The sequence below is a fragment of the Urtica dioica genome, chromosome 6 (assembly GCF_054948205.1).
Source record: "Urtica dioica subsp. dioica isolate 48M chromosome 6, U.dioica_male_clone48M_v1_H2, whole genome shotgun sequence".
Lineage (NCBI taxonomy): Eukaryota > Viridiplantae > Streptophyta > Magnoliopsida > Rosales > Urticaceae > Urtica > Urtica dioica.
Window position 1 is genome coordinate 28,487,795 of NC_142761.1, and position 22,548 is coordinate 28,510,342.

Genomic DNA, 22,548 nt, shown 5'->3' on the forward strand with positions numbered 1-22,548 from the left:
AATATCTCTTAACTCAGCGAGATCTGAACTTGAGGCAACGACGATGAATCGAGTATATGGAAGATTATGATTTTACTCTCGAGTATCACCGTGGAAAAGCTAACGTTGTAGCTTATGCATTAAGTAGGAAAGGTGCAAGTGTTTTCGCATCGCTAGCATTGCTGGATTGGAAGAGAGAGAGAGAGAGAGAGAGAGAGAGAGAGAGAGAGACAACGAGGGTCAGAGGAACAACGAAGAGGAGAGGACCGGCTGTGGTTCGCCGGAACCGCGCGCGTGCGACGATCGATGGGAGGAGAGCTTCGGCGGAGGTTTTCGCGGGATTTTGATTTAGGCTTTTCTTCGGTGTTGTTGGGTTCCGAGTTTCGCTGAAGCCTGAGCTTGGAGTTGAGGAAGACGAGGTTGTGGGTTCTCGTGGTGGACGTCGGAAAAAAAAAAGTAAGGAAATCTTGAAGCCTTGTTCTATAAATCGAAAATGGGTTCGTATTTTGATGTTCATAGATTTCGGATTCAGTGATGATTTTGGTTTGTCTGTGCGTACGTGATTCTTTGGATTGTGAGATTTGTGGTTTGTTTGGTGATTACCTGTTTTGGCCGAGGGATAAATATATTTGGTTTGGTTTTCTTGTGTCATTTGATTCTGAGTCTGTGGACTTGCGTTTGGCTGAGGTTGATTAATAATTTATGTGATGGTTCTGCGTTCTTGTAGCCGACTGTACCTGGACAGATTGTGTGGACTGACTGTTTTGATTTGGTTGCTCTTTCATTTTGAACTTGCTGATGTGAAGCAATGGTTTATAACTTGGTTGATGTTGTCGTAAAAACTCGTTGGTAGAGTCTCGTCGCGTGTTTTGTACTGTTCAGTCACATATAAGGTTCCAATCAAGTGAGAATATCTCGAGTTATCTTCTTATTTCTGATTAAACTCGTTATGGCTTATCGGAGTAGGTGATCGATTAGAGGAAGTTGTTTGGCGGGTTCACGGAGTTAGTGAATGTCCGGGTTTCAAAAGTGGAGAACACTTTGTGAACGAGAAAGCGAGATAAGCGCTTAATCTCGAGGTAGGTTATTATAACCCTTCTCTCCTGATTATATGGTTTGGCCTCAAGTATATATTATTTTCGAAATGAAAATGGTTGTGAACGTGCCACGAAACCTAAACCGTTCTTAGAAAATGTGGCGGAACTTCATCTCAGGATATCTGATCATGAAGTTGAGAATATTTTCGATATTATACATATATCCCTTATTTGAAAAATATAAATATAATATTTTTCTTTATTGGCCTGGGATAGCCGGATCCTTATATATACGAAGCGGAAAAAGCATGCGTATATATAAAAGGGTGTGGAGAGTGCACCATTCTGATCAGAGGAATGCCACGTTTTATGTGAGCAAGCGGTGGCAGGCCACCAGCATAAAAATCGCATTTTGCATTTGCATATTTCATCATTGAATGCACGTTTACTTTTTTGCAAGCTAGACTCGTACGTGGTTGGAGATCAACACGTGACGGGGGTTATACTTGTACGTGTATGGAGATCTACACGGGACAAGGATAGTACTATTATATGAAAGTATTATTGTTTTTCGAAAATGATATATGAGAATTATTATTCTTGAAAATATATTTTTTTAAAAATCGAGCCAAATATTATAACACCTACTGGGCCTCAAGCTCACCCTACGTTTCTTTGTTTTTCTTAAATTATCTGTATAACCAGGAAAGTGAAAAGAAATGTTAGGACGACTTCGGGATTAAGTGTGGTCGAGAGTTTGAAGGTTTTCGCTGGATAGATTATCAAGTATCGAAGGTTGGTTTTATTTTCGTTTTCTTTCTTTTATCTTTGGACTTGTAAAGTAAATTACTGAGTATGCACCGTGGGTTAGTTTTGTAAAGTTTATTAGTGTTTCATTTCATACAATAACACGCCTCATCTTTTACCGGGGCGTGACAGTTTTCTAGAGGTTCTTAATGAAAATAAGTAAGTCAAAAAACTCTCCTTTAGTTCTGTGCCGCAGCTTCTATTTATACTCGTTTGGTGTAGCCTCGTGGTCGTGTCTCTGACGGTTATTCTGGGGAACGTGGGGTGATCAATCCCACGTTCTGGACGGTTTTGGGTAACTGCCTCTTCCCTCTCGCTGAGATGGACGGTTATTACTCTTCGTATGGTTCCTGAACCGTCAAGGTGTGCGTTTTAGAGTTTGAAACATGTTTTTTTTTTTGTTTTGACTAGTCTTTGACCCACGTTCTTCTCTTCTCTCCGAAGTTCTGATCGGTGGGTTTCGTTCTTGACTTATGAACGGTTCGTTCCTTTTCAATGGATGGCCCTTGGGTTTACTTAACCTGAGCTCGGTGCTGGATTCTTCTCGCTGCTCGGGAGTCCGACTATCCTGCTCGGTGTCTGACTAATTTATCCCGTAACAATATATATATATATATATATATATATATATATTCTTATCTCAACTGGAAAAGCCAGTAACATCATGTAATTATTACACGTTGACCCTCACGTCCTATGCAAAAATGAAAATGTAAAAGGAAAAGTTAGCCAAACGTTCTCAATTCATACATACAGATGAATTCATATGCAAATCTCCATTCATACAGAACCTATATGAAGTTGAATTCAAGAACCTTAAGTAAATATATTTTTAAGTTGTAACTAGGGTGAACATGAGAAGAAATGATAAGAGCTTCGCTCGTTCAAGTTCTTGAAATTGCACTATCAAATTACGACGACATGGAAGTTACACTCTAAGCAATGTCAACAGTTTCTTCTAAATAGCACTATAATAAAGTAAATTTACATTTTACTTCACTTCTAGTTGAAATTAAGAAAAATCGAATGTAAACTAATGAACACTAAAGCTGTACAGTCATTTCTCAACAACGTTCACAAACGATCAAACATATTCACAATGCTAAAATAATAGCTGAAATACGAGAGAGAGAGAGAGAGAGATAATCTCACTTCGACATCTTTAACTAGTGCTGAATGAAGGCAAATCGAATTAGGGCTTCGAGGGCGCTTTATGGTTAACAGCTATCTAGGGCTTTTGTGCAACGTCGAAGTTTTCCCTCTTTTGTTGTACTATCAAGATTTTTGGGCACTATGGGCCTCGAATAAAAATAGGCCCTTCTTGAAGAAACTACCGAGCTACTTCGTTTAAAATATTTTTCCGTCAATATCTACCATCTCATTTTTATTCTAAAACAACTCTTTTTATTTCGGGAATATCTAATTTTTACAGTTTTTTCATTGTTGTTACATATTTTTTTTTTTTTTTTTACATATTTATTTGGCTTATGTTTTATCTAAAATAATAGTAAAATCATCTGAAATTTCAAAAAAAAAAAAATAACGTAACATTGAAAAGTTTAAAATATTCAGAGAATCATAATCTCCAAATAAGATATTTGTAATTTTTTTCGTCATAGCGATTGTAATTATTGAAAAATATTCATAATTTAGGTCAACTAGAAAAAGATCAATTTCATTATATAAATTTAAAATAATGTTTAATTTAAAAACTAGCAGAATTCAGAAAAATGTCCTTATAAAAAAGGGTTTGCTAGATATATGTTAGAAGTCGGCTTCATGAATTTGATGTAATAAAGTCTCGTGAATACTAGTATTGAGATCCTAGTGTTGGCATTAATGCCCACAAGAAGAGTAGTAGTTGTTGCTTATATGCATTTGATGTAATAAAGTCTCACGAATACTCTTGCTTGTATCTGCTGAATAATTAATAAAGAGTTGAAACTTTCATTCATTCTTCTTTGTTTGTTTGAAGCTTTATGATAAACCTTAGTCTTTAGTCATTAAACAAACCTAACAACAAATGAAGAGTCAAATACATATTTGCATGAATAAACTCTTCATGGTTTGCTTAAAACAGTATACTCACAATCTAATGATCAAAGGACTATTGATCTCAGTATGATTGTTAGGAGAATCTATTATGTCTGGTTATGAGACATAGAGAGATGGAGACTCTATATTTCTTCCTAGGTATCTTTAGAAGATACTAAATTGACTAGTGCACTTCTAGAGACAATGTAAGAATAAACCATTTAACATCTTCTGTCTCAAAGTCACTATGTATGAATTGCATCATGCTTACTTCAATCTTGAAATGAGACATGTCACTTTATAGTTTACATACTCTCATTTCAGAAAGTCAGAGTTCTAGATTCACTATGTGATATAGACAAGACCTATTGATGAAGTATTAAGCTATGAAGATGTCATGAACAGCTTTGGGAAGATCTCATACATACGGAATTCATGTACAAGATTGCTGAAATGCAATATATATCACCTCATGCTTTGTTCCTTGGAATGTGAATAAATGAATTGGCCAGTGTCCAAATTGAATCATGACTTTTTTGAATGAATCAATGTGACTTGTTAGCTCTTCGTCAATACATTGTTTCTAACTTATTCACAAGTGACAAAGGAGTTGAGGAAATAACAACTAAAAAGGTAAAATGGTAATTTTATCAATCCCATCTAGCTGATGATATTCATGAAGGGTATCATAGATAATATTCAATGGATCCTCTTATCACAATTAAGTATAATTTTGAGTAGAAAATATATTCATTTGAACCGAGAGATTTTCAGTGTCAACTCTTTAGTGGAGTCAGTTGACATTAACCTAGAACTTGGATAAGGTTTGTGAACTTTTGTGTCCAAGTATGCTAGCTCAAGCTTTGTTCATTTGGATCCATGAGGTCACAACCACAAGTCATTAGAGTAGGATTTTTTAAACTAGTAGCTAAGTCAAAACAAGTTTACACTACTGCAAATACTGTTTTCCAATGTGGAAGACATTCGGGTGCGACTTTTCGTACCCAAAATTCGCACCAAATGAGGATTTTAGGTGCGACTTTTCGCACCCAAAACTCAAACAAGCATTGGAAAATTTTCGCTAATTTTTTTAACTTTGGGTGCGACTTTTCGCACCCAAAAGTCCGTCAAAACTTTTGGGTGCGACTTAGTCGCACCCAATACTTTATCAAAACTATTAGGTGCGACTTAGTCGCACCAAAATGTCTTAAATTTTTCTGCGGCCAAATTTTCCCCCTATTTTTACAAATATCATTGGGTGCGACTTTGTCGCACCCAAAAGTACTGACAGGGGTCATTGGGTGCGACTTTGTCGTACCCAAAAGTGTCATTGTGTGCGACAAAGTCGCACCCAAAATCTAGGTCAGGATATAAAATAAATTTTCCCTTCGATTCCGAGCCCCTCTCTCTCTCTCTCTCTCTCTCTCTCTCTCTCTCTCTCTCTCTCTCCGAGCCCCTCTCTCTCTCTCTCAGAGTTCGCTCCTACCACCATCACCACCAGTCCACTCCGAGCGTCCTCTCTACTGAGCCTCTCTCTCCGACCACCACTGACGGGTACCACTACCATCGAGCGTCCTAAAGTGATTTTCCTCTCCCTCTCTTTTTTTTTTCTTCCTCTTTAATTTCCGTCCAGCTAAACTCCGACTATTCGCCAAACTCCGACTTCCTCTTTTTTTCTTCCTCTTTTCCAATGCACCCTAACATAGGGCGCTGTCGACCGAGCTTCTTCACCATCGCGTGCACCAACTGAGGAGAGAAGACGCCGCCGTGAACCGCTGAGGCGCCGGAGCAAGGGGTAACCATCGTGAAGAGGACGAGGAAGCTGTGAGAACGAGAAATTCCTTGGTTTGAGGTGAGAATTTCTCTTCTTTGGATTAAAATTCGAAGCTAGGGTTCTTGGTTTGAATTTTTTGGGGTTTTGGTTCCGGGTTGAAATCTGTGGAATTGGCCGAGTTTAGATGATGTTGGAGCTTGATTATTGATGTTGATGTTTTGAGTTTGTCAATTGATTTCGAATTTCTTGGTTTAGGTATGATTGGCCGAATTTTAGGATGAACTAGGGTTAGAGAACCCGAGTTTTTGGGGTTTTTTGATTTGTGAAGTTTGATTGATGATTCTGTGATGTTTTGTGGCTCATTAAGTGTTTGGGTATTGATTGGAAATGGTTGTTTGAGTGTTGATTAATTTTTGGACGAATTTAGTGTATTTTGTTACTCTTGGCCATGTGAATTCTTTGGTTTCTGGTTAAGAATTCTGGATTTGTATTGTTGTTTTGAGTCTGTGATAATTTGTTTAAGACTTTGGATTTTGGATTGAATTATTGTCTTGGTTGGGTATAAGAACACAGCTCTGCCGTGCCGTGTCGTGCTTCAGCTCTGCCGTGCCGTGCTCCAGGAAAACTGTGCCGTGCTCCAGCTCCGTTGCAGCCCCGCAGTGCTCCTCATGCCTCTCGCAGCCTCGCCGTGCTCAAGCCCCGCCCTGCAGGTTAGCCTCTTGCAGCCCTTTTAATTATGTATTTTTAATTACTTTAGATTAATTGAAATTAGTATAATTAGTCTAGTAGTTAATTAGTTAGGTAATTAAATAATTTATTATATATATATATATATATGTGCATTAATAATGTAGTTAGTTTGATAATTGTAAATCTTAAATATTATATAATTATTAAAATTGGTAAATATGATATAATTAGTAAAATTGGTAAAATTGTTATTATGTAATTGAAATTAATTTGATATAATTATTAAAATTGTTCATTATGTAATTGAAATTAATTTGATATAATTAGTAAAATTGGTAAAAAATATTATGTAATTGAAATTAATTTGATATAATTATTAAAATTGTTAATCATGTAATTGAAATTAATTTGATATAATTAGTAAAATTGGTAAAATTGTTTATGTAGTTGAAATTAATTTAGTTAGTAATTTTTTAAGTTAATATGATATATTTTAAGTTATTTGTTCAATCGTTAATCATGAAATTGAATTTAGTTAAGTTATTGTATAATTTAGTTTTAGTTTACATATTTTTGATAAATGAGTTGATATTATTGAATTTTTGTTATAATCGAGCCATGGAGGTTCGGTTTATGGTTTAGTTCATTTTATAGGATGTCGACCGCTACAAGTTCTTGTGAAGATTCGCCACAGAGACCGGGTTCTCAAGGTCCACCACTGGAACCTGATTCCCAAGGTCCTAAGAAATCAAGGGGACCAACAACCGGCTCGACGTCGGCGCGAGCAACACATGGTGTACTTGGTGCAAAGGTGGTCAAGTGGGACCCAATAAACCAAACCTTTTATCAAGAGATAAGGAAAGAAAATAAAAAGATTGGACTATTTAACAACCGCCTCGGTGCTTTGGTGAAAGCATATATCCCGCCCACGACTCGTTATTGGAGTGAAGTGACGCCCCAAACGTTGGCTGCTATTTTGAGCGCACTTCATTCTGAGTTCAGATTCGTGTACACGGATTCTGATACCGGCGATGATCTGCCTACGGATTTGTTTAAGAATACGATTGATCAAGCTATCATTCGGAATGCCAAGATCAGGCGACGCAACCAGAAGTCCAAGCTATCAGAGAAGTTTAGGTTGGAGTTTTGCGGGAGCAAAGAAAACGCTAAGGCGAAAACACCACCGGGATATAAGAAAGAGGATTGGGAGGCGGTGGTAGACGAGTTCGTAACTAACGATTGGAAGGTATGTAATGTATAATTGTAATAAATCACAATATCTTTATCAAATTGAATAATGACACAATTAACTATTTGCAGAAAAAGTCTAATCCCAACAAGGAGAATTCGAAGAAGAAGAAGACGAGGTCGACTCAAGGATCTCTTTCTTTCTTGGCTCATCGTCATTTGAACGTAAGTTATTCTATTTTTGAAATACTTAATTTGCAATAAATTCAATACTTATATTTTCATAAAAATTTCAGAGTAAGGACGATGGGACTTTGGGCTCCGCGTTAGAGACGTGGGAGCAAAAACACCATAATAGAAAAGGTGAATGGACGACAGATTGGGCGAGACAAGCACATGTAAGTCATATGTGATAATTACGATTACGTTACTTACGTAATAATTAATTTTTGATAATTTGTTTTTATATGTAAAGGCGCGGATAGTTACTCTAGTGGCGGATCTTCAGCGACAAGCACAAGAGCAAGACATAGTATTTAACCAGGACGAATTTTAAGAAGATTGTCTAAAGGGTAATTTTGTCTATTAGGACATAAGATGCTATAAATGTCAAAATAAGATTTTGGACACTATCATATGATGATGATGTGAATTAATTCACACGGCCAAAGGATAGATTTGGGCCTTGATGATTGAATTTCATTTTATGGAATTTTATGTCAAAATTCTACATGGGCTTTTCTTGTATTGTCCTGAACAAATAAAGAAACATCTAGAAGCATGTTCTAGATGACAATTTCGTGGCCTCCATCAAATAAAGAAAGAGAGAAGTCATTTTGTGCATTGATGTATAAGATACTTGCCAAAATTGAAAAGAGGAAATAAATTTATAGCACATGGCTATATGTAAGGTAACAAATTTCCAGCCTTGGTATTATTATGATAGGAATGGGAAAAAAATATTGTGCTCGTGAATATGTGATATTCAGCCATAATAGAAAAGAGATAATTGCATCTTTTGCATTGATTCAAGGGAACTCCTTCTCTTATAAATACCACACCACATTCACAATGTTGAAATAAGTTTTTGGTGTGTCTTTCTCTCTCTACCTTGGCCGTGTACTCTCTCTCTCTCTCTCTCTCTCTCTCTCTCTCTCTCTCTCTCTCTCTTCTTCTTCTTCTTCTTCTTGCTCTTTTGTTTTGGCACCTAGGTCCTCATTAGACCTAGCGTTTTGTATTAGCTCTTTGGCTCTAATACTAGTTCTTAGGTCATTGTGTTTTAATAGTGCCCACACACTAAATTCTTTCCAAACTCGAAGACTCTAGTGGTAGAAACTATCGTGGTTGCTCGGATTCAAGAAGACACGAAGGAGACAAGTTAAGTAGGGATACGAGCGATTCAACCAATCCACAAGCTGCTCAACGCTAAAGCTTCAAGCGAGGTTGGTACCGAGTGAAAACTCATTATAGTTTTATTTTAGATTACATGTTCATGCACTTTGTCTAGGTAGTAAAATCATTTTACATGTTTTAAAGAATTTTTATTTTATTTTCCGCCGCTTACAAGAAGCGATAAATTATTCTTAATCTTAGATCTATTCCAACACCTAGTGCAAGGCTGAAGATCCATGGTGGAGAACAACACTCGTTATTGTAATTAGGATACCAAACTGGTTTATAAAGTCTCAGTTAGTTTTCAGTTTTTACATCAACTCATAAACACTTTGTATTTGGAAATCTTTTTGAGAGATCTGTAGTAAGGATTAGCAAGGACTGAGAGGCAATTTCTCTGGAAAAATCTTTGCAGGGTAGTCTGTGTTGTACGTCTTGAGAGATAAACACAAAGGGGTGGCTCGGAAGGAAAGGGTGTGAGAATTGACGTTGAAGATAATCAGATTGACTCGAACTACCTTTTTCAGATGAGTTCCATGGATTAGGCATGTTAAACCTCGCTAACAAATCGCTTGTCTCTTTCTTCTCTTTCTTTCATTTTTCTGGTTTGCAGTTGCGATTGTGTGTGTTGGAAGTTACGTGTGTTCTTGAGTGAATTAGGGTGTGCAGAATTCAACAATTATTTTCAGATCCCTAGGGTTTCGGAAGTGCACCTGATTCATCGTTCACATTTGCAATCGATTCTCATTTTCGCTGCAATCCTGGAGGAGACGCAAGACTCAAGTCCTGTACCAGGATCTGAAGGCAACAAAGGCACGAGGAATGAACCAAATCAGTCAAGGAGTTCTAATTGAATCATGCAGATTCAATCTTCGAGCGAGCTTCTTTTTTAATTTAAATCAAGACACGAAGATTGATATCGACAGATTCAACGGCACTGGTGATTTCAGAATCAGGCAAAGAAAGATCACAACCCTCTTGGCCCAACAACGCTTGCTTAGGGTGATCTACGATCCAATCACGTGGCCGGCTGACATCTCCGACATCAGAAATTCGAGATGACTCAGACTGTTCTGGGTACAATCATCTTTCATCTCTCCGACTCGATTATTCGTTTAATTGATAAAAAGGATACCCCTATTAAGATGTGGAAGAAACTCGATGAGCTATTCCAATCTAAGTCGTTGTCTAATAAAATCTACTTGAAAGATGAATTGTTTGGTTTCTAGATGTTGCCATCTAAGACCCTAGAGTAGAATCTTGACGAATTCTTAAAGATGTTGATTGAATTGGTCAATTCCGGAGAGAAAGAAGCCCTCAGCGAAAAGAATCAAGCAATTATGCTTCTCAAATCTCTCCCAGATGCCTACCGTGAAGTCAATTCGGCAATCAAATTTGACAGGACCTCTATCACACTTGAAGAGGTCATCTCATCCCTGAAGTCAAGAGATCTTAATATGAGATTGGATAAGTTGAACTCCGATGATGGAGAGAATCACATGGCATGTGGAAGACCCCAGTCAAGGTCCTCTTATTCAGGCTCTCAGAGACCAAGAAGCACAAGTAAAGAAAATTCCAAGTCCTCTTCTCAATATTCTAATCCAAATAAGGAGAAGAAGTGCTACCACATCAAGAAAGAATGTTACTCATGGCGCAGAAAGAACAAGGATTCAAAGGTAAGAACTTCAAACCAATCATCTCAATACTCATCAAATCTTGGAGATGGTTATGATAGCAGAGAAGTTCACATGGTCTCTCACGACCACAATGCCTCTGAGTGGATCTTGGACTCAGAGTGTACATACCACATGACACCCAACAAGGCATGGCTCGCAGATTTCAAGAAGACTGAAGGTGGCAATGTGATAATGGGCAATAATTAGACCTGCCACATCGCCGACAATGGATCTGCGAGCATCAATGTTCGATGGAGTGATCAAAATCTTGAAGGAGGTTAGGTATGTGCCTGACATGTCTAGAAACCTCATCTCTATTAGGGTTCTAGATGATATGGGTTACTCTAACAAGATTGTCCAAGGAGTCATGAAGATCAACAAAAGATCTCTGGTTGTGATAAAGGGAGTGAAGCTATTGGTGCCTTCAATAATTTGCACCGTTGCATACTCAGATCTCATTACCACTAACCATAGTGTGATTAAATATGTTTCAATAAGAACTTTATTGACTTCTTCCATTACTTGGTTATTTATTGTGCATCCTTGTTAGTCAAGTAGTATTCAATATACATGACTTTAAGGGTTTACAATTAAATAATTAAGTATCTTACTATTTCCAGAATATTACAGTGTTTAAAACACTCGTTAGTATTCTTGGAAATACGACGTTGTCAAAAGGGCTAATTTAAATTCCTTTTATTGACAATGTCCTTAGCCTCAACTTTGAGCTCATATCTTATCACAATAAGTATGTTTGAGACATTTATGGAACGAGCTTGTGGTTTCTAAGCTTCAAGCTTCAGAAATTGTTTTAGCTCAGTCAATCTTGTCTTCATTAACCCTATTATCCAACGGTAATAACTATCTCAATGATACGTGCATAAAAATAACAAACATCGATCATTCCAAGAATATCGATTATATCAAAAATCCATGAGCCATCATGATTAGTTGTTGGTTTTTAAAGATCTACATTTTAATTATAAAAAGGTTTAGTAGTACATAACTACTTAGATGCAATGTCAACGAGTCAACAAAATTTGCTCCTCAAAGGACAGTTCATCTTATTTTAAATAAGATCCCATATGAACTGGTGCGTGGTATCAGAGAGAAGAGCAACACTTTTGCCCATGTCTCTTCTCAAGGGCTCAATCCCTCAATTACCATTCCGCTTGGTTAAGGCTCGAACATATTCATTGTTCAATTTATAGATCTCTCAAATCCTTCAAGCTAATAGCTTGACAGATTGATCTACTAAATTAGGGTTTAATGATTTAAGAGAAGTTATTTTGATCTTTATTAATAAAGATCAATTCTTTCAAAGATGTTGTTGATGATTAAAGACAATGATCCATTAATGGATGTTTTCAATTTAATGGCAAGTAATGCATACTTCCATGTATCGTACGATTTAATAGATTAGATTCAATTAAGAATCCCATCATGAATGATGCATATAATCATGTGAATGATTAAGCTATCTTAATTTCGTTCAATAGCGGAAAGATTCTAATTAAAGATGCTCCCACTTATTTATTGATTATTTATGGCAAGTCAATAATTAATTACACTTCCATTCATATTATTGTCATGACAACAATATTAATCCATTTTAAATTTATCACCATAAATGATGGTAAAAGTCCTGTGAGTGATATTGCTTTCATTATATTGTTTAATAATGGTGAGATTCTTTTAAAGATGCTCCCATTTAATCCTTTGAACAATCGTGGCTAGAATCCTCTAAATGATGTTCCCACTCAATAATATGATTCTTGTGACTAGGATCCAATAAAGGATGCTCTCACTTAATCAATTCTCGTGACTAGGTTCCATTCAAGGAAGCTTCCACTTAGTTATTGAACTAGAATGTCTAGGTTCTTATAAAGATCCCCCCACTCAATCATTGTATCGTCAACACTAACTCTAAAGTTGTGTTATCTTAATATCTCTTAATCACACGAATCATTTGTCAATATGAGATAATTATTTAGACACTATCAGAGTTCTAAATAGTTCTTATTATTTCATAAAACACATTTATAACAAAAATTTTAATAAATCAATAAAAGCTAATTAAAATTCTAACATAGATTATTTAACTTGGATAATATAATTTTGTGCACCAATATAGTTAATGAACGGAAACACGGTTCTTCATATTCTATACTCAATTAAGGCTTATGCATTTATGCATATTCAAATATCATAAAGGCAATTTAAGGCAATTCATAAATGAGAAGAGAAATATTTAATGACACACTCATATGTTCATAAATAATGTAATAAAACATAAAGAAAGTAAAGATTCATCCTATCTGGAATAGTCATAAAAGACTACAGTAAAGTAAACCTCGGATTATTTGTGACACAACTCTCATGTTCAAAAATAAATCCAAAAATGAAAGTAATAAAACTAGCGGAAATTTTAGATCTTGAGCTAGAGCATAAGCTTCTGAATAATTCGGGCTTGAATCCGACATTGCTCAGCAAGCTCACCAACACCATTGTGTTCCTCCAGATCTATTCTGCAACAAGAAAAGAAGTATGCTCATGAATAGTTATCATAAAAAACAATTTTAGGATATCAAGGATTTTAAGGTATCATACCAGCATTCTTCTTTTTCTTTTCTAGCTCGGCTATGTACAAAGGACAGTTCCTTTTCCAATGGCCTTCACTGTTGCAGCAGTGGCACTTGCCCACAAATTCACGCTTCTTTTCTTCTCCTTTTTTAGTTCTCTTGAAGTTTCTCCTTTCCTTGTTAGCGGGAGCTTTCCCCTTTGAAGTACTAGGACGTACCTTTGATGACCCAGCTCCAAAAGACACATTTTTCTTGGATTTCGGCAAAGAACTTCTGTCAGCATACAAAGCCGATCCTTTGTTCTTTCCTTGACAGTGATAGACTCGAAAGTCTGTAACTATTTCAATAGCTGAGGCAGTCTATACGTTAACTTATTCATGATATAGTTCGACCTGAACTATATGAAGTCACACGAAAGGGAATTCAGGATAATTCCCACCTGGGTGACCTCATCCATCAAAGCCCCATGGAGTTCAGCTTCTGTGAAGTAATTAGTCCTCTTTATGACATGATCTCTCACAGGAGTTCCCGCAATCATCATAGTGCTTGTTCACTTACGGGTGAGTTTAATACGGGCTTGCTCGCTTGCATCCCAAACATTTCCTGCAACGATTCAAGGATCTCCACAGCAGTCTTTTTTCCTTCCAACTTTGTTCGCAATGCATCAGATATGCTTGCGAGCATGTAGGCCATGGATTTGTTGTTAGTCATGTACCACCTATCATACTCTTCCCTTTGAACTCGGGAAGTATTAGAATTAGGAAAGGCAGGTTTCTCTTCAGTGAGGATAAAGCGAATGCTTTCACTTACTAAGAAAATATCCAGGTTAGACTTCCATTTTGGGAAGTTTTCACAAGTCAGGACGTCTTTCGATAACATGGCCATAATAGGGTTCGACACGATTACTAAAAATATAAAAGCACATATATATTAGCAATATGAAAAGAAACAAGCTATCAATAAGACTTAGGAAAATAGAAACATAATGAAACCAAGCATGAGATAAAATACTAAAGAAAAGAACCTAGTTTTTATATTCCACGGTAATCCACCAATAGCCACAGTCCGTCCCACTATGGTGGCGTAACGGAGTGCACCTAGTGAAAATCGAGAACCATCTTAGATTAGTGAACAATCGTGGTTCATGACACATCATAACTATGTTCACTAACTACCAATTAATTAGAAATCTTTGACCACATGAGCAACCACCGGTTGGATTCACGCATGAGTCAACCCAACATTTCAGCAAAAAGAGTTTAGCCCGAACACACTGACTTAGCAAGTACACGCCGAATTAAACTCCCCCACCTATCGCTAGAGAAAAACCTTGTTATTGGAATCAGAAAAGTCTGTCCTTAGGAGAAGATCACCATGTCTAAAAGACCGCCGATCAAGCATGGATCTTTCATCCTCACGGTGTTGTGGCAATGTTGGAGGTCTACGACTGAATATATTTTCAGTACTATTATTTTTCTCCTAGCATTAACTTTAATCTAGGTGATCCACTCGAATTATCTAATCATATTAAAAACTCGAGTGTCTCTAAGCTACCCTTAAAAACAATTAAGTTTCGATATAGCTTAGTTATTAGGAATTCGTGACAACTAGTCTTGATTATCCTAATAGTATTTCTTCACGGAAAAGCTTCCAGCAAGGAGGGAAGACTTAGTCTTTTAATAACCCCCAAGCTTAGCCTCTTATCGGCTTGGTGACAAAGCTCTCCGATCAATTCAACTCATTTATTAAAACTATCCTAATCCAATTCGGTAATTTAATATAATAAATGAAAACTCACGACAAGCATAAACCCACAAAACAATTTCTAAGTTATAACTAACAAGCATGGTTATAGGTAATTAAATAAACAAGCTAGAGCAAGAAAGTATGGTTTGATTCTGTTTGATCGTTTCCTATTTGATTCTTATAAATATAACTTGATGAACTCAATCATGTTAGTTCATGGATTCATATGAGCACATTCAATGTCTCATCGAAAAATAAATCAATTCAAGAATATTTATTTTTCTTAACTTTTTCAAAAATTAATTAATGAAATAAAGGCCCATTCAATGTCCTTTAGAAAAATAAATTGATATCAAGATCACTTATTTTTCATTGTTTTAAATAAAAAAATATTAGGGCTCGGCCCATATAATTATTTCAAATAAAACTTCAAAAAAAAAAAAATTTAAAACAGTTGGACCTTAGGCCCACCGGGCTAACGGGCTGTGACCCGGTAGAATCCTTGAGCCCACTTGCCAAGGTAGGGCTAAACAACTCAGCTCGGACCAAGAGCCGGGAGGGATAATGGGCCGAGACCTATTTTCTAAGGGGTAGGCGATTTATTGACAAGGATGTCAATAAATCGGGTTTCTTCATCAAAGCGTCATCATCTGACATTCGTTGAGGCTAAAATTTGGACAGTCATCTCTTCATACCGTGGGTAGACATCTCTCCGAATTTCACGACCGTCGAATTATGGAAATTATTTTAATAAGAATTACAAAAAACCTATACCCTTTGAATTTCGGGTTTTAACAATAAATCTAAGAAAGCGAGAATCAAATAATCTACGATCAACCCACAAATCACAATTCACATATCAATATACAGAATTTTTAGAATTTCATATCAAAATATAAATCCATTCAAATCATATTATATTTAATCACACGAACAAATCATATTATAAACGTAAATCAACTAGCTCTGATACCACTTATTGGTGATTCACTCGATTAAAAGACACCAGAAAACAACCATGATGCAGCGGAAGCAGTGAATATACGCTAATAGAAGCTAATTAAAATATGGTTATTTATACAAGATCTAGATCTACGTTATTTAATGAGAGCAACAAATATGTCAAGCAACCGATGAGAAAGACGAGTTTAGGAAAACTTACAGTTTTTGGCTCACGAACCAAAAACTTTATCAATCCGTCTTTTTCTTGAACGTACAAGCCTCTACACGATCAGATCTAGAAATCTTCCTTAAAGGACTCGATGTGATGACACCAAAGTCTTCCGAAACGTAATCTCCGAGGAAGATAAGACTAATGAGTGGGCAACGTTGTATCTTACTAGATCTGAAAACAGGGTGTTTTCGATCTTTCTCTCTTATTTCTAACTATGGAATTGAAGCAATTCCGAGGGGAGGGAGATGAAGCAAAAGTCGGCACACCCTAAGCAGAGGAGGCCACGAAATTTGTGATCAAATTAGGTGAAAATTTGCTTCTCATCAGCCCTCTATTTATAGCAGTTCAAAAGGTATCTTATAGAATATTCCAGAATATTCTAGAAAATATTATTTCCTTTAAAATATTATTTTCTTTTATTTTGTTCACACTAGTGGATAAAATCTCAGCCCCTGGATCTCAACAAGTGAATCTTATTTTTCCTCTCATCCGTCAGATCGGTATCTAGGATATTATTTTATCCAAGAGTATAAAATATTTGCTGTTGAGAAAATTTTGGAAAATATATTCTCCTAATATTTAGCCTAAATATTAGCAGAGAATATAGGACAATCATATTTCCTATATTTTCTCCTTTAATGTAGGAACAGAAGAACAGAAAAAATAATGGTTCTACAACCAGTACAAAAATTGCCTATACCATGGTAAGGAGGCCCAAAATTTTGCTTTTTCAAGGATCAATAGCTTTAAACCCATTTAACACATATTTGTTTGTCCAACAATAAACATAAAGTTTATTTACTTGATCTAGTAACAAATAAACAGCATTGTCATAAAAATTTATTTAATTACCATAATACCATTTTTGGAATTAATGTTGTCAATCACTATTACAGCAAGAAAGATTATAATAATAAACATATTATTATATTAACTTTCTTATCCGCCTTTCTCGAAGCCGAATCGGGGACTACGTACCTAGTAGTAGAAGATTAACAATCTCGATAAAAGACAAAATATTCCTTTCTCTTTTCAAATCGAATTGTCTAGTCTCTTTCAATACTCCACCGTGTAATCCAAGACTGAACCCTTCTTTAATACTAGAAGTATATTTACTAACCGTGACGAATGTTCACTTATTTAGTCAGTACGTGATCATGACTCTCCAGGTTCTGTCGTATTGAGATAGGTCAATTTGTTTCATTACACCTTTCTCGTTACATGTAAGCCCTAAGCATCGTTGTTTCCCCAGCGAAAAAATCAACCGAACGTAAGCCAACTTTGGAAGTGTGCACAATCAATCGGTTTTGGAATCAACTCTTAAGTGAGAGAACATTTACCTTCTTTCAGGAAGGCTGGATTCCGTATCTGTAAAACATTTTCTTCTATAATCATGTCCCGACTTCCCAAGACACCTATTTGATCAGCGTCTTACTAGCCTTTAACGTGGTGAGTCAAAGAAACCGGTAATATGATCTAGAAGTCCATGATTACTTCAGGATATTAGATCAAGCGTCACTGTGACCATCATAAGCGGCCTCGGCTAGTGCATCGTAACGGTCCTTAAACGACGCATCTATCCAAACAAAAGCATGTCCATGTTGTACACCTCTGCTAGTGTATAATGCTCCCACTGAGTGATTAACCCTCCCTTATGGTCCACATATATGACTTTAGATAAGGATTTCCATGCGCATATCAGTCATCGACCAAGTTTTAGTTCATCGCCCGATCTCGGATACCCAACATGCGATTCAGTTTGATACAGAGACTATGGATGATAGTTCTTATTGATTCTGAAAGTTATCAGACCTCAACCCACTAATTATATGATGCTAATAATGTAACTTATTATCTTATTCAGTAATCATCATCTTCAACCGGGCAATATTCCTAACACAATCGAACTCTTTTGAGCCTCTCAGCGCATCGACGAAGCTGACACTTCAGTCCGTTGATCTGGATATTAATCGGATTAGCGCTACGATGCATCCCGTTAGCTTTTGGACTTCCTTTATTTTTCACGGTGGCTTCATGTCCAGTATAGCTGTGATCTTCTCGGGGTTTACTTCTATCTCTCCCTCGTGGACAATGAATCCGAGGAATCTTCTTGCAGAAACACCAAAAGTACATTTTACCGGGTTAAGTTTCATTCGATACTACCGCCAAATTTTGAAAGATATCCCTATGTCCTCAGTATGCTTATTTATTTTTCAACTTTTCACAAGGAGGTCATCAATGAACCTTTGAGATGTGGTTCTGGCGTTCTTTAACCCAAAGGGCATTACTGCATATTTAAAAGTCTTTGGTCAGTTATGAATGTGATATGATCTTGGTTGGGGCCGTACATAGGGATTTGGTTATATCCCAAGTAGGCATCCATGAAACTTAATAGTTTATGCCCGGTCGTAGCGTCTACTAACTGATCTTTGTCTCGACATTGGGAAAATATCTTTTGGACAAGCTTTGTTTGAAGTATGTGATATCTACACAAGTTCGCCATTTCCCGTTATGCTTTTTAACCAATACCGGGTTGGCTACCCAACTTGGATACTTAGTTTCCCTGATAGATTTGTTGGAGATTAACTTATCTACTTCTTCTTTTAATGCTATGTACCTCTTGGTATTTAAAGCTCTCATTTTTTGTCTAATAGGTTTTTCTTTGGGGTCTATATTTAGCCTATGACATGCTAGCCAAGGATCTATCTATTTTTTTTTACAAAAGAGAGATGAGGACTTTTTTTTTACTTAAGTCGAGATACTTTCTGATCATGAGCTTTATTGTGGTTGTTCTGGATCAGGAATGACTTTCTCGACCTCGTCACCTGGACCGATGACCCCTCGACTCGGAAGGCGGGGATCGAAGTCGGCTTTGATGGTCATCACCCATTGGGCATCGTTGTCCTGGTTGTTCTTGAGGTAGTTGGCATATCAGCTACCGGCTAGTGTCTGCATACCTTGTACTTCCCTGACTCCTTGATCGATTGGGAATTTCATTTTAAGATATTCCACCGAGGTTATGGCTCCGAGGGCATGCAAGGTGGGTCTTCCAATAATGGCGTTGAAGGAAGACTTTCCCAGGACTACCTCCCATTGGGTGTTTATGGTCTTTGTCCTCGGGTTTTCTCCCATGGTTAATGGGACTGAGATGATACCTCTTGGTTCTATGGAATCGCATATGCATTCGTAAAGCTTTTCCAGGGAGGAGCAAATGAATCCTTCTTAAGAACCATCCTGCCGAAAGTTTCCTCGTAGAGGACGTCGACAGCACTCCTGGTATCCACCAAGATTCGATGGACGTTCTGATTTCCAATGACGGCAGAGATGACCAGAGGGTCATTGTGTGGGAACATCTGTTGTCAATGGTGGCAACAAGAAGAGTAGTACTGTCTATTTATGTACATTTGATGTAATATAGTCTCACGAAGACTTTTGCTTGTAACTGCTGAATAATTAATAAAAGTTGATATATTCATTCATTCTTCCTTGTCTGTTTGAAGCTTTATCATAATCTATAGTCTTTAGTTCTTCAACAAACCTAACAACTTATGAAGAGACAAATGTAGATTTGCAAGAACAAACTCTTCATGGTTTGCTTAAAACTGCATATTCACAATCTAAGGATTAAATGACTATTGATCTCAGTACGATTGTTAGGAGAATCTATGATGTCTGGATATGGGTAATAGAGAGTTGGAGACTCTATAGTTCTTCTAGGTATCTTCTGAAGGTACTGAATTGACCAGTACACTTCTAGAGATAGAATAAGAAAAAACCATTTAACCTCTTATGTCTCAAAATCACTACGTATGAATTGCATCATGCTTACCTCAATCCTGAAATGAGACATGTCATTTCATAGCTTACATATTCTCATTTGAGAAAGTCAAAGTTCGGATTCACTATGTGATTCTGAACAGGACCTATTGGTGAAGTACTAAGTTATGAAGATGTCATGAGTAACTTTGTAAAGATCTCATAGGTATGGAATTCATGTACAAGATTGCTGAAATGCAATGTATATCACCTCATGCTTTGTTCCTTGGAATGTGAATAAATGAACTGGTCAGTGTCCAAATTGAGTCATGACTCTTTTGGATGAATCAATGTGACTTGTTAGCTCATCGCTAATACATTGTTTCTAACTTATTCACAAGCGACAAAGGAGTTGAGGAAATAACAGCTAGAAGGGTAAAATGGTAATTTTGTAAATCCCATCTAGCTGATGGTATTCATGAAGGGTAAACATAGATAATATTCAGTGGATCCATTCATCACAATTAAGTTGAATTCTTGAGTGGAAAATAAATTCATTTGAACCGAGAGATTCTCAGTGTCAACTCTTTAGTGGAGTCAGTTGACATTAAGCTAAACTTGGAAAAGGTTTATGAACTTTTGAGTCTAAGTATGTTAGCTGAAGCTTTGTTCATTTTGATCCATGAGGTCACTGTCACAAGTCATATCGAGTAGGATTAGTTAAACTAGAAGCTAAGTCAAAACAAGAATTAGACAAGTTTTACGAAAATTGTCTAAAGGGTGATTTTGTCTTTTTGGACATAGGACCAAATGAATACCAATAAATTTTTTGACATTGTCATATGATGACAAATGAAATGTATACTCGGCCATGATGAGATTTTTGGGCGTTGAGGATTAATTTCATTTCATGGAATTTTACTTGAAAATTCTTAACGGGCCTTTCTTATGTTGTCATGAAGAAGTGAAGAAACATCTAGAAGCTCCTTCTAGAAGCCCCTTGGCCGTCCAACTTAATAGAAAAAGAGAGATTATTTTGTTCATTGATGTATGCAGATATTTGCCAAAAGAAAAAGAGGAAACACATTTCCTCTACAAGAAAAGAGGGATTTCTGCCAAAGCAAAAAAGGAAACAAATCCAAGGGCTTCTAGGAGCACTCTTGGCCGTGTGACTTAAGGGGAATAAAGACAATATTTGCTCATGAATATGTGATATTCTATGGAAGATGAAACTACCTTGTTGAAGGTAATTCATCTCCTATAAATAGGGCCATCATTCTCATTGTTTCTCGTCCCACAATTTTAGAGATTGAGAGCTTCTCTCTCTACAATAGTGCCGCTCATCTCCCTCTTTCTCTAGCTCTTTTCATTTTTGTTTTGGCACCTAAGTCCACATTAGACCTAGTGTTTTAGCTTTTTAACTCTAAGACCTGTTCTTGAGTCTTGTGTTTAAAAGTGCCCACACACTTATTCTTTCTTACCTCGAGTAATTTATGTCATAGAAACTTTCGTGGTTACTCAAGTTCCCGAAGAACGAAGAAAGACGAGCTGCATGGGGAGACGAGCGATTCAAACTCCACAAGCTTCTCAATGATCAAGCTTCATAAAGGTTAGTAAACGTGTAATCGCTTTTAGATAGTTTTAATAATAACATGTGCTTGCTCTTTGTCTAGGTTAGTAAAATCGTATTACTTGTTTAAAAGAAAATTTTTATTTTCCATCGCTTGCTCGAAGCGTTGAATCTTTTCTTAACCTTCGAAGTTTATTAAAACACATTAGAATCAGCTCTAAAAGTTTTTAAATTTTGATAATGAAAAACGTGTTTTTAAAGTTTGAGAAATTTCGGGTAATTTTATGACTAGTTATATTGCCTTGCTAGTTTTATTTATTTACTCGATTCGTTTTATGTTTATTGTTATTTATTTTTATACTATGTTATTACCATGTTAATAAAACACATATAAAAGCTTTAGCAACTCTCTAAAACGTTCCTTTACACTCGATTCTTTTGCACTCAAGTCCGAACTTTAATTATTTCCAGTTTTCTTCGAGCTCAAGAAAAACCCGCAGTAAAAGTGGCATAACTCTCTACTCAAAAATTTAAATTTAATGATTCTTTAATCAAATTAAAGGCCTGTTTGTCCTATTTCAAATGCAATTGATTTTAGGTCAAAAAGAGCTTCGGAGCCGCCAGTTATGGCGATTTTACTCCGAGGTGTGCGATTGTTCCGAAAGTCCACTTTTTTAGAATTTTTGAATTCCGGATTTAGGACCCCACTGCATGAGTTATAGAACTCTAATGAGAAAATTTCCTAAAGAAAAATTGTTTTTATAAGATAATAAACATAATGTAAAAGATTAAAATGTTTTAATTTTTGAAAATTTAATTGAAATTATTTTTTTACAAAACTAGTTTGAATTTTGAAAAACCGTTTTCACTTTCAAACCTTAAAATATTTTGTCATCCAAATCAAATAAGTTTTCAAAATGTTTTCAAAACTATATCTATATCACATATGTTCAAAATCTATATGCTCTTGAAAATTTGAGTGGGAGGTCTCCTCCTAAACGAGCCGAAAAATAAAGAGGTGTAATCTCAAACCTTCAAGTGTTCGAGTGAATTGAAGTTCACACTTCCCTCATGTACTTTCCCGAATAGAAAATAGGAAAATGTCCGAGTATGTACCGTGTGGCTTTATGCAATAACACTGCT

The 22,548-nt window shown here is 36.4% G+C and overlaps 1 long non-coding RNA gene across 1 annotated transcript; it reads left to right on the top strand.

Moving 5' to 3' along the window:
• The first annotated feature begins 206 nt into the window (after window positions 1-206).
• On the top strand, window positions 207-1,949 carry LOC149393569 (uncharacterized). Its single transcript, XR_016299811.1, has 3 exons — window positions 207-435; window positions 946-1,058; window positions 1,722-1,949. It is a non-coding gene; the product is annotated as an uncharacterized LOC149393569 (long non-coding RNA).
• Window positions 1,950-22,548: the final 20,599 nt, after the last annotated feature.